This window comes from Neomonachus schauinslandi, chromosome 14 (genome assembly GCF_002201575.2).
Source record: "Neomonachus schauinslandi chromosome 14, ASM220157v2, whole genome shotgun sequence".
In the NCBI taxonomy this organism is placed as follows: domain Eukaryota; kingdom Metazoa; phylum Chordata; class Mammalia; order Carnivora; family Phocidae; genus Neomonachus; species Neomonachus schauinslandi.
In genome coordinates, this window is record NC_058416.1 from 49,335,251 (window position 1) to 49,349,475 (window position 14,225).

The 14,225-nt window shown below is 37.8% G+C and overlaps 1 pseudogene; it reads left to right on the forward strand.

The window, feature by feature from the left end:
* Nucleotides 1–2,322: 2,322 nt before the first annotated feature.
* Nucleotides 2,323–10,120, forward strand: LOC110576935 (annotated as a pseudogene).
* The last annotated feature ends 4,105 nt before the right edge of the window (nt 10,121–14,225 follow it).

Sequence of the window (14,225 nt, forward strand, 5' to 3'; positions counted from 1 at the left end):
AACAAAAGCTGACTTGGAGGTCACTTAAGAACATTGTGTGATCAATGTCAATTACAGAGATTAACAACTGTTTTTTATAATAGGTATCAAGCAACACAGAGGGCAATCTCTGCTGCAGCTAAATACATTATCATTTTGAAACAGAGTAAATGATTCAAATATCTATGTTAAATCTAAAATAAAGAGGGAAATGCTCAAGAAAAGTTCTGTCAACCATATTTCTAAAAAGAATCATAAGCACATACCATGGCATTTCTTTAAGACAAATATTTTAATTTTCCGTTAAAATTTTTGCACAAAAGGGCTTTAGTTACAATTATTTTTCTTTGAAGTCATTAATGACTCTCCTCTCATTCCCATTTTACTAAAAATATATAAAATTTAAAAGATATTTTATTTTATCTCCTGTGTTTGAATTATTTGTGGGGTAAAAAAAAAATGTTCAACTTGGTAAATCAACATATCTGTTTCTTAAACATTTTTTAATGTATCCCTCATTTCCCCAAACTCTTCAATGTATCTGTACAAATAAGCTAGTACAAATATTTCGGAATCTCAGAATTTTCTGGTTTTTATTTTAATGCTGACAAAACAGATCGCATACTAAATAAATAAATATGTACAATTTATATAACTTAATGGAAAAAAGATTAATTATAGACTGCTTATCAATACAAAAAGGACTTGTTCTAATATGTACTTGATCTTTAACCAGGTACTTTTGGTTTTTGTTTAACATACCCTGACCCTAAGTAATCCCCCAAAACTACTGATCCAAAAGTACCACATCATTCAACACTCTCAAACTTTGGCATTAATACCAAAAAGAGAGACATGACCTTGAAATGACAGTTCCATTGCAGAAGGCTCCCCCCCCTAAAAAAAGCCCAATTAAATGACCTACTTTTAAACACAATAGGATCGATATGCATGCAGGAAAAGTACACCCCTGTGGAAAGTTCTTATTGCCTGATTGATCAAAAACAAAACAAAACTTTTCTTTTTTTAACGGCCCCTTCCAGATCACAGTCAGTGCCAGAAATCCACACAGGAAAAAAATCCATCAAAATGAAACCCTAAAAGGGTTTACCCTTCACCATCCTATTTGCACTTCAAAACCCTGTAAGTCCTTCAGTTAAACCCCAGGGCTGAACCATTTCAATAATAAGAGAGGTGGCCAGAGGTGATTTATCTCCCATTTGGCCTCTGGACAGAGCTGTAACGTCTACGAAGCTTCCCTTCCCTGAGTCAAACCCTCCCCCCAAGTCTCAGCCTTCATTTGTGCGGCTTTGGATCTGCAACCTTATAAACAACTCCTATGCCCCTTCCAATCAGATGCAAGAATAGTCTGTAACTCAAGATCTGGATACATTTTCTTGGCAATGCTTTCACAAAATGGAATGCTGCTGAGTAATCAGAGCTTTGAAAATACCAGGTTAAATTTCAGGTTCTCTTTGTTATAACTTGGGGAAGAAAAGAATCTTTCTAACTTTACCTTCTCTTTTCTCACATATGTTAATTGTTACCAGAATTTGTTAAACTTTTTCCAATTTATACCTGGATACTCTGAATGTTTTGGCCCACATCAGCCAACTTCCTGCAGTGATGTTCATCTAAATTTAAATCCTTGCATTGTAAAATATCTTAACAAATCCAAAAAGTAGAGATTTCACAGGTCACACACTCCTGGGTCAAAAAGACCTTAAAAACAGATATCAGACCACTATGACTAACTGATTTATTCTACGCTTGGTATCAAATATGTACTATAACTGTCATCACACAATTTTCCTCTAGTAAAATAAACATCAAACAATGTCAACAGTTATTTAAATTGAAACACAGGTCCCAGAAGTTATCAAATGTGAAACACAATGAAGTTATTCCTTAGAAATGAAGGGTATTTTGTCACTAGGCATGAATTCTGTTTCAAAATTACATTCACATACTTCCTAGAATAGGAAGAGGATGAAATATATATGTACCTTTCCCCTAGCATTTAAATGAGAAGTTTGTTTTTCTAATTGATTCTGATAAATTACATCTGAATGCCACAATAACAACTTGCACTAAATGATTCCACTGTAGTCATTCCAGTTTTACAAGTTGAAAACTTTCAAGTCACTAACTTCATGTAGAGACTCACAGGCAAATATAAATATATTTCACTTAAACCTAAAATCAGTTAAGAAAAATTTAAAATAATAAAATTAAATATATACTGATACTTAAAAAACAAGAAAAGCACATTTTTGTCAATTAAAAATTATTTCTGTTTTTGGAGGTACTTATCAATAAAAATTATATTTCTGCCATTAAAAGATGCACCATCAAGATCCTTATACCTCATTAGCAAACAGTTTTCATTTTCAGAGCTCCAAGTACCACAAATTCAAGAAAAAACAACTCTCACAGCAAATGACTTTATTACGTTACCAGGTCAATGAATCTTGGATTTGTATTTGAAATAACATAATAATTCAAACTGCATATATAAACCAGGAAAAACAGGTGACTGAAAAAAAACTAAGAGACATGCATTTTTAAATCACTGAAACACACTTTGGCACTAATAACAATATTCAGGAAAACAAGTATCTTAAACTACTACATGACATTTAAAAAAGAAAAAAGCTTTCCTCAGATAATCAACAAGAGTAAATTGATCCACCACAGAGGAAATATTCAATCTTCATTAAATATTTACTCAGTGCAATAGGTTGTTAGGTCTATTTAGACCTCAAAGAAAAAATAGTTCCTGTCTGGTAGGAATCAGCTCTTGGGAGAATTGAATGGAGATAAGAGGCAGTTCCTGAAGTCATGACACTATATTTCAAATTGACAATGCTAAAAAGTGGAAATATGCTATAAAATGTATAGTACTACTTTGAAATCTGATACAAAGAAAATGATACTTCTTATTAGAGCACTGAGTAATGTATAGAATTGTGAATCACTATATTATACACCTGAAACTAATATAACACTGTATGTTAACCATACTGGAATTAAAATTAAAAACTTAATGAAACAATAGGAAAAAAACAAACAAAAAAGACAAAGAGAGTGATACTTAAGGGACTATTAATTTTAATAAAGGGACTATTAATTTTAATAAGGTTTGACTGGGCTAAGCAACTTCATTTCCTATTAATGTAGCACAATAAAATTTGGATATTCAAAATCTGCTGGCCCCAACTCTCCCACTCTATAACTGTAACCCCCTTACCTATTTTCTCTGGGCCTCTTTCCTTATCCATAAAATGGGGCATAAAGTAAATACATTTCTAGACTGAAAACAGTATGGTGATAATGGGGGCAGGGAAGAGATCCCATTCACCGTAGCAACAACAAAAACAATACGCAGGAATCAACCTAATGAGAGATAAGTGACAACATTTTTTAAGTTGCCAAACTTTAGGTGATTTAAATGAAAATTTACACACAGAGAGAAATGTGCTAGGTGTTTTAAAGAGAAGTCTAATCATTGTAAAAATATGTTTCTCAAACAAAATAATAACACAATTCCACTCAAAGTATCAGTAGAATTTTGTGAGGAACATTATGAAAACATCCATAAGGGGTGTTAAAGGAAGATTATCAAAGAAAAGATGGGAAAAAAGTCTCTTCAATAAAGTTTATATGGGGAGGTGAGTCAAAATAAATGTTAAATCATATTATGAGGAAAGAGCTTTTGGCCATTAAATCTATGTCATTAAATCCAACGAACTTTTTTTGGTTTTCCTCTAACATGTCCTCTTGGTAGATTTCTTGATATTTCCTTTTCTTTGGCTGGATTTCATCTCACAACCTTTCTAGTATTCCTCCTTTCCCTGTGCTGCTTCTCAATTTCCTTTGCACTCCCACAGTACACCACCCAGAAATGAAATGGAGTTCTACAGAGTTTGGTCTGTGGTAGCCATCTTCCAAGATGGCTTCAATGATTCTTGCCACCTGTGTGATCCCCTTCCCCACACTGAATCAAGGTTGACTTGTGTGATCACTAAAATACCAAACAAATGACAGCGTGTAATTTCCAAGGTCATAAAAGATATTGCAGTTTCTGCCTTGACCTCTTGAATCACTTGCTCTAAGAGAAGGAAGTCACCATGCTGTAAGGACACTCGAATAGCTCTGTGGATGGGACCTGAGGTTTCCTGCCAAGAGCCAGGAAACCTGGCCCTCCTTGCCTCCTCTCTGGCACCTTCCGATCATTTCTCTGCATTACAGCACAAATATAATCTGTCAGTCCTTTGCTAGAGCCCTTCATGGTTTTATATTACTCTGAGGATAAAAATCAATATTGTAAATACCTCTGCCCATCTCTCTAATCTTATCCTGCACTGTTCTCTTCCTAAATGCTGTGCTCCAGCAACAATGACCAACCTTTAAACAGTTATGCTCCTTCTGCCTGTAATTTCACCCATCTTATCTTTTACTTTTGCCAATTAAAATCTCCTTATCCTTTTAGATCTCAAGCCTTGCTTCTCTGATCCCCTTCGTCCTTGCTAAAAGCTCTCATAGGACCTTATTCATATCCTTCCTAGCATTTTACTCACTGATGAGCTATATAATTTGTGTGATTAATGTTTGTCTTCCCTCTTAAATTCTAAACTACATGAAGGTAGGGACTATGTTTTTCTGTGTTTGCCAATTACTGATATTACAGCACCTTTGTGGTGTCCTCCTACATAGCAGGTACTCAAATACTGTTTGAATAATTTAATAATTTAAAATGTAGGGTTAGCATGAGAATGAGAAGCTCACTGGAGACAATCCAAATGAACTTTATTATCTATAAGAATTATTACATGACACCCACAGCTAACATCATACACAGTGGGGAAAAACAGAGCTTTCCCCCTAAGGTCAGGAACAAGACAAGGATGTCCACTTTCACCATTTTTATTCAACATAGTACTGGAAGTCCTAGCCATAGCAATCAGACAACAAAAAGAAATAAAAGGTATCCAAATTGTTGAGGAAGAAGTAAAACTCTCACTATTTGCAGATGATATGATATATATAGAAAACCCTAAAGACTCCACCTAAAAACTACTAGACCTGATAAATGAATTCAGTAAGGTCACAGGATACAAAATCAATGTACAGAAATCTGTTCTATACACTATTAATGAAGCAGCAGAGAAATTAAGAAAACAACCCCATTTACAACTGCACTAAAAATAATAAAATGCCAAGGACGAAACTTAATCAAAGAAGTGAAAGACCTGAAAGACCTGTACTATAAAACACTGATGAAAGAAACTGAAGATGATATAATCAAATAGAAGGACATTCCATGCTCATGGGTTAGAAGAACAAATATTGTTAAAATGTCTATACTATAAAGTGTCTATACCAAAGTAATCTACAGATTTAATGGAGTCTCTATCAAAATACCAACAGTGTTTTTCACAGTAGAACAAACAATCCTAAAATTTGTATGGAGCCACAAAAGACCCCAAATAGCAAAAGTAATCTTGAAAAAGAAGAACAAAACTGAATTCCAGATTTCAAGTTATATTACAAGGTGAGAGTAATTAAAACTGTATGGTATGATATATTACTGGCATAAAAATAGTCACATAGATCAACAGAATAGAATAGAAAGCCCAGAAATAAACCCACAGTTATATGGTCAATTAATCTTTGATAAAGGAAGAATGAATATACAGTGGGAAAAAGACAGTCTCCAATAAATGGTATTGGGAAAACTGGTCAGTTACATATAAAAGAATGAACCTGGACCACTTTCTTTCACCATACACAAAAATAAACTCAAAATGTGTTAAGGACCTAAAAGTGAGACCTGAAACCATAAAAATCCTTGAAGAGAACCTACGCAGTAATTTCTCTGACATCGGCTGTAACAACATCACTCTAGATATCTCCCCTGAGGCAAGGGAAACAAAAACAAAAATAAACGATTGAGACTACATCAAAATAAAAAGCTTCTGCACAGTGAAGGAAACAATCAACAAAACTAAAATGCAACCTACTGAATAGGAAACGATATTTGCAAATGACATATATGATAAAGGGTTAGTATACAAAATATATAAAGAACTTATACAACTCAACACCCAAAAAACAAATAATCCAATTTAAAAATGGGCAGAAGACATGAACAGACATTTCTCCAAAGAAGATGTACAGATGGCCAACAGACACATGAAAAGATGCTCAACATCACTATTAGGAAAATGCAAATCAAAACCACAATGAGATTTCACCTCACACCTGGCAGAAAGGCTAAAATCAAAAACTCAAGAAGCAACAAGTATTAACGAGGATCTGGAGTAAAAGGAACCCTCATACACAGTTGGTGGGAATGCAAACTGGGTGCAGCCACTGTGGAAGACAGTTTGGAGGTTCCTCAAAAAGTTAAAAATAGAACTGTTCCATGATCCAGGAATTGCACTAGTGGGTAACTACCCCCAAAATACAAAAACATTAATTCAAAGGGATCTATGCACCGTTACATGTTTATTGCAGAATTATCTACAACAGCCAAACTATGGAAGCAGCCCAAGGTCCAGTGATAGATGAATGGATAAAGAAGATGTAGTGTATATATATATATATAATGGAATATTATTCAGTCATAAAAAGAATGAAATCTTGCCATTTGGAATGACATGGATGGATCTATGGAGTATGCTAAGCAAAATAAGTCAGAAAAAGACAAATACCATATGATCACACTCATATGTGGAATTTAAGAAACAAATCAGCAAAGGGAATAAAAAAAGAGAGAGAGAAACAAGCCAAGAAACAGACTCTTAACTATAGAGAACAAACTGATGCTTATTAGAAGGGAGGTGGGTGGAAGAATGGGGGAAATAGGTGATGGTTATTAAAAAGTACACTTATCATGATGGAAAAAAATAAAATAATAAAAAAGTATTTTGGAGCTCTTTCTACATAAACACATAAAGATCTTCCTCATTCTTTTTTGTGGCCTCAGAGAATTCCCTGGCATGTATATACCATGATTATTAATTTTTTAAGGATTTATTTATTTATTTGAGAGAGAGAGTACACAGAGGGGAGAAGGGCAGAAAGAGAGGGGGGGAGAGAGAATCTCAAGGAGACTCCTTGCTGAGCTCAGAGTCTGATGTGATGTGGGGCTTGATCTTATGACCTTTAGATCATGACCTGAGCCAAAATCAAGAGTCAGACGCTTAACTGACTGAGCCATCCAGGTGCCCCTATACCATGATTATTTTAAACTAGTCCCTTAATGATGGATACTTAATTCACAATCTTTGTTATTACTAAAGTTATTATAATAATCAACCCTGGACTAATTAATACATAATTTAGTACTTGGATAAATTCCTAGAAGTAAAATTGCTGGGTCAAAGGATATATACAGTTTTAATTTTGTTAAATATTGCCAAACTGCTCTGGTTTTGTTTTGTTTTAGCATACACAAGGCAGTCTTCATTTCTTCCACACATTAGAAACATTCAGTTGTGGTTCAGTTTTTCTAAGGTCCACATCAAGTAGGAAACTGCCAAAAGCAGAGAAAAGCTGGGCTGGAAAAAAATCCATGATAATGAGGCAACAAGTGAGGAATGAACTAATGGTTGAACCAATTTACACTCCCATTAGCAATTTATGGATCTCCATACCTTCAACAATATAGAATATTATCTACTTTTGGATCTTAGTCAATTTGACAGATGAAAAATGGTATCTCAATGTAGTTTTCGTCTGCATTTCTCTTATTATGGATGAAATTGAGTATCTTTTCAAATGTTCAAAAGCCCTTGAAGTTTCTTCTCTGAAATCTCCAGTCTTCATCTATTTTTAATTTGGCTGTTGGTTTTATTCTTGATTTGTAGGAGCTTTTTATATATGAAAGAATTTTATCCTTTGTGTATGATATGGGGCACAACATTTTCCCCCAGTTTGCCATTTTGCCTTTGCTTTTTGGTGTTTGCTGTTCTTTTTCCATGCAGTTTTAATTTTTATACAACTAAATTTATCAATTTTTAAAATGTTAAGGAGTCACATGGAAACACAAAACTCACTTTATCTGTTTAATTAAATAATCTATATAAGCCAGTGTTTATTTCCTAGAGGCACTAAGAAGAGCAAAGGAGAGTAAGTTAAAGAAAAGAATCTATCTAAATAATTAGAACCCCAAAGATATTATTTTTATATTTTAAAAAGGAGTTTTTCAGCGTTTTTTATTGTATAATTTTTTTTAAGGGAAAAATAGATATTTCCACCTTACCCACTCTCTCTTGCTTTTGCAAAACAGGCAGAAACACACACACATACCACAAAAAACAGGAAGGTGGAGATGAAGAATGGACAAGGGTTTGAAGTAGCCAACAGGAGCCTGGGATGAAATTTTTGAATAAGTAGCTTCTAATCCTAAAGGAAACCAAATGAACATCTTTTGATCCATCTATTTCTTGATTCTGGACTTTAAATTAGTGGAAGGGCTGCATAATTCTGGTAGAGGGGAGAGGACCATAGCAAAAGTGTCAACTATGTTTTTTTTTTCCCCCATCCATGTCTATGGATTTTCTCCTTCATACCCCAAATTCCAACTCCCAACCCTTTTTCTACCTCCTTTAAATGTTCTACTTTTCTTTAGCCCATAGTTGAAAAATGTGGGACACAATCAATGTTTATTACTGTCTTTGTCGGTAACTCCTACATCTACATCATTGGCCTTAAAATCTTTTCTGAGTTGCTGCTCTCCACCCAACCTCAATATGTCAACTCAGTATGTCCAAAATCAGTATGTCCAAAACAAAACTCATAATTATTAGAGTAAAAGCTATTCCTAATTCCTGATTTCATTATTTTCATTTATTCACCTAGGAAGTACTGTGAACTGTGCTAGGAAGAATAATAAAGGCAGTCCCCAATCTCAAAGCAACCCCAATCTAGAGGTGAAAGACATGTAAATGTGTACACGTTCACTAGAAGTAGGAACAAAGTACTGTAAAAGTACAGAGATTGTAGCAATTCTGTCCAGAGAAATGAAGAAAATATCAAAGAAGAGATGACGTTTGGGTGCCTTTAAAGGATTTATCAAACAGAACTGGGAGGACTGCTCAGGCCAGTAGAACAGAATGTCAAAGGCATAATGTTTTTTTTTTTTTTTAAAGATTTTATTTATTTATTTGAGAGAGAGAATGAGACAGAGAGAGAGAGCATGAGATGGGGGAGGATCAGAGGGAGAAGCAGACTCCCTGCTGAGCAGGGAGCCCGATGCGGGACTCGATCCCGGGACTCCAGGATCATGACCTGAGCTGAAGGCAGTCGCTTAACCAACTGAGCCACCCAGGCGCCCGGCATGATGTATTTTAGAAATACTGAAGGTTCATTGTTGGAGGAAGGGGTTGAGTGACAAGTAGGTTGAGGACTCATTGCCCTCCATAACCCGCCCACAACCATTGCCACAATGAAAGAAGCAGAATCAGAAGCAGCAGCCACGACTGTGAGAGCAGGAAGAGACTGGAGATGAGGAAGATGGGAGTCCCATCAGACCACCCAGCCTTCTGGGCCCTCCCCCCATGGCCAGTGGAAAGCCTGGTGATGCCAAGTCAGCCCCAAACTGGAATTTACCTGCATATCCACCATCAGTAGAATAGATAAATAAGTCATTGTGTGTGCATGCAATGGGATACTACATACAATGAACAAAACTCCTGCTACAGGCAACCTAGATGAATCTCATAAACACGATGTTGACCTCTCTTCACAAAGGTCCTCCAGTATCAAGGGGACCAATGATTACACCCCAACTGAGTCTCCTACCTCCTCTCTAGGGCAGAAGCTCACTCTGGGGAGGCCTAAGCATCAGGTATGGCCCATTGGTCATGGTTGATGGGGGGCCAATGCAGAATCTCCTTTTCCCAGACCAGTCCATAAAGGTCCTTCCAGAGTAGGCTTTCCCAAAGTGCAAAGAAAATCCTCAAAAGCTCAAAAGTTGTTTTTTATCAATATCTGCCCACCCAAGGATGGACCCCAAGTTATGGAAGACAAATCTGACCACCCTCTCTGCTGACACTTGGCCAAAAAGGGCCACTGTCAATAGGAGGACCTCTGAGCCTTCTACCATCCAGGTGTCAGCAGACCTCCTGTATGAGACTGTGCCTTCCCATCCAGGCTGGAAGGAGCCCTCTGTGACCCTAATGGGCATATATTTCCCCGTGGCCCTGTGATAGCTCTGTCAATGACACCCACCCCCATCGATCACCTCCCCCATTTGGGGCTCAGAGCTGTGTTTCATTACTGGTCTGCAGCGTGCACTCCTTTTTTTGATCTAGCCTCCAGAGACTTGCCTACAGAACCCCAACTTTTTTCCTATCACCTGCCTCCTGGATCTTCTTCTCCCTCACCAACTGACTGCTAAACAGGAAACCTCTTTGGTGCTATTTCTTGTGCATGTGTCCACCTAGCCCCTGGTACTGTTCTTGATTCCTAAGAGCCAAGGAGCAGTTTTCTACCATTCTTTTCTTCTAGCTGCTTGTTTTAAGTCCCTTTTATGTGACACCCACCTCCTCCCCTCCATGTTGCTGCTGCTCTGTGAAAGTCACTGGGTTGTCTGACCTGGGGTAAGTTTGGATGACTGGTACAGAGCTCCTCCCTGAAAGGCCACTCTCTCTGCTTTTGGATTTTGTAGTTTCTGTGTCAGTAGCATGATCCCCACTGCTCTGGTCTGTGATCACTGTGCTTTGTGAAACTGTGCATCCCCTTGTAGCCTTTCTCAGTGTCTGTGGCACTTCTGTGACTTCCCAACACTAGAGCAAGGTTTTCTGCCAAAAATGGTGCCCTCCAGATTTTCTGCACCTTCCAACATGGGAGAATTGTGAAACTTTCCACAAGACTGCCTCCCTGGTCCTCCCCATTCTTCTCCTGGTGTCAGTTTTTCTGGGTTTGACACAGCCCATGAGATGCCCTTTAAAGCCTCTGACAGGCTTACACCATGTCCTCTCCAGGCCACTTTAGTTAGTCTCATCATTGGGAGGCTACCAGCCCTTCTGTCTGAATCCTGTGAATCTCTACCTGGCCCACCTCTGGGTGGAACCTGGACAGTACTGTCACCTTCTTCTCACCTTCTCCCCCCACATTCCTGGCACTGACTGTTTTCTATGAAAACGGCAGTGAACAGGTTCAGTTTTGAATTGGCCCTAAAGAAATGAGTCAGAAGTTATGTGGGCAAGAGGCAGGGATGACAGCCATTAGAGAGCTGAGAATAATTTTTAACTTTTTTTTTTTTTTAACTAGGCTCCACACCTAGCATGGAGCCCAATATGGGGCTTGAACTCACAACCCTGAGATCAAGACCTGAGCTGAGATCAAGAGTCGGACACTTGACTGACTGAGCTACCCAGGTGCCCTGAGAATAAATTATTTTTCTTTTTAACATTTTTTTTTTTTGTATAAGTAACAAATGTAGTAGAAACAAATAAAAAGTAGGTTGGGGACAGTCTGTAAGGGACCTTATATGCCAAATCAGGAATTTGAATTTTATCCCAGAAGCAGGAGAAAGCCAATGGAAGCTTTCAAAAAATTAACATAATTAGATTTTTTAAAAATAGAAGGGAACTCTGACAGTAATATGAAAGTTGGATTAGAGACCAGATAAAAGGTTTCTGAAGAGTCTAGGAGGAGTTGATGGAGATTGTACATAATCAGGGGTGGAAGGAACACAGAAGAGGAGCCCTTCAGGTAGGCAGTTAGAAATTCAGGACTCAAGCTCAGGAGTAAGAACTCAACAAAGAGACCCTAGAAAGAGACAGCTGCCATACGGATAACTGGTATCAGTAATGGGGAGATTACCTAGGGACTGCCATCATAGAGAAAGTATGTAGAATAAGAGAGTCAAGGAGGGAAGTCTGAGAAACACCATCATTTGAGAGTCAAGCAAAGAAAGAGGAAAACCTCTTTGCAGATGAAGGAGCAGTAGGGAGAAGTAGGAAGGAAATCAGGAACCAATGGGGTTGTGAAGGCCAAGGGACAAGAGAGTTTGGAGAAATGGGAGGTAGTCAACAATTTCAACAGGTAGGGGAGGTCAAATAGGACCAAGAATGAAAATGTGCCATGTAGGAATTAGTCAAGAAGTGTGGTGAACTAGGACAGAAATCAGGGGGTAGCTGCTGGAAAGGTAGAATGACAGGAAAGAGACATTAGAATAAGAGATGCTCACAGGATGCATTTCTTCCCTCCATGGAAATGGAGACGTAGTGATACTGGAGAGAGGAGATGATTAATGGAATAAGGTCCTAGGAGGGTAGAGAAAGGAGAGAGGAACAAGATGGAGGATACACCAATGGCAGAACCAAAGGGCAGGAGCCTGGGTCCCTGATGACAGCAGAGAAGCTTTAACAGCTATAGACAATTACCCCCAAACCTTGTTTATGCGGGAAAGACAAACTCTGAACTTGATGTTTAGTGTTTCCTGTCATTTGCAGACAAATGTAATCCTAACTGATACAGAAGAGAAAAGTGTTGAAAGAATAAGCAAGCCCCTCTCAAAAGCATGAAGACATGAAATAGTGCAGTATGTTTTGAAGACAAGACCAGTCTGCAATTGCTAGACTATCAAAAGTGAGAGAGGGAATGGTAGGAAAGGAAGATGAAAATGTAGATCCAGGTGTGAGGAGCAAGAGACTGGATCCTATGGATAAAAAGTAGCTACATGAAAGCATGTTAAAGAAATGACATGTTCCCATTTCAGCTTCGAATAGATTGTTCTGTGGCAGTCTGGAAGGGGCTCATAAGGAGGCAAAGCAGGATGTATGGGGAGTGCTTAGAAACTTCTACTATAGTCCTGGTGAGAGATCATGATGCCTGCATGGGTGCAGTTATGGTAGGGTTACAGAGGATGGAGAGACCTGAGAAATACTTAGGAATTAAATCAGTAGGAATTGGTGACCAATAGCATGGACAAGTGATTCAGGGTGAAGTTTAGGTCTCTATCTTGCATTGCTTTTCTCCATTCCCACTGTTATACCTCAATTCAGGCATACACTACCTCACATATTCATTCAATAAACATTTATTGAGTGCCTTCTCTGGCCAGGTCCTGCAGATACAATGGTGAACAAGACAGAAATGGTCTTTGCTCTCCTAGATCTTAGGAATATCATTGCTGAAAGCTTCATATGTGATACTTCATTGAATCCTCCAAATATCCTTTAATATAAGTATTACTATGTCCCCACTTTTCAGATGAGGTAACGCAGTCTAAGAAAGTTTAATAATTTGCTCAAGGTCACATGGCTTGCTGGTAAGTGGTGGTACCAGGAATCATACACAGATCTACCTTTAAAGCCATGGTCTGGTTTGGTTTGGTTTTAGTAGGCTCTACACCTAATGTGGGGCTTGAACTCATGACCCCAAGATCAAGAGTTGCATGTTTTATGGACTGTGACAGCCAGGCGCCCCTAAAGCCATGTTTTAATCACTTGATTATGTTTTCCCTCATGCAATTACAGACGATGTATTAATACTGTAACAAGGAGTACAGTGGTTTGGATGATTATAGCCTCCTAACTGGACATTCTTTTTGCATTTGCATGTTTCTTAAGTGCCAACTGGGAAGAATGGTGGTACCTCCTCTAACTGAGGGCACTTGGAGGAAGAAGATGAGGTTTTGAGTGGAAGGTGATACATTCATGTCTTAGATATATTGATTTTGAGATGGCTATGAAATATCCAAGTAGAGAGATCTAGCAGCAATGTGATAGAAAAATTTGAGGTTTAGAGGGAAGCAGGGCTGGAGATAAAGCACTTGGCATCACTAATACTTAAAGGTCAGCTAAATCAAGGCAATTACTGGGACTCTTCAGGGACTCCTAGAAATAAGAAAAGCAACCTGCTAAGAAAAGGGCAGTTGGGTACAGGCTTAAGGAGAATGGAGTAGATTTAAAATAATTGATTAGAGACAAAAGAGAGGAACTCACCAAGGGCACTCAATTCAAAGATATAATTAAGTTGTATTTAGGGTTAGAGAGAATGAATTTATAGTTGATATCAATCTGCACAGTTGAGGGGTTTTCTCCAGCAGCAATAACCAACTCAAGAATAGGAAAACTTACAAAAATTTTATCATTTTACTCGTTCCTTTCTTTTCTCCCACTCTGATTTAAGACCTTGCCTGTGAGTTCCCAAAGCACCCTGATTTTACCTTTGATCTGCTAATGAACACTTGACCTATCAGGTTCTATTTAAGTCCACCTCCCCTT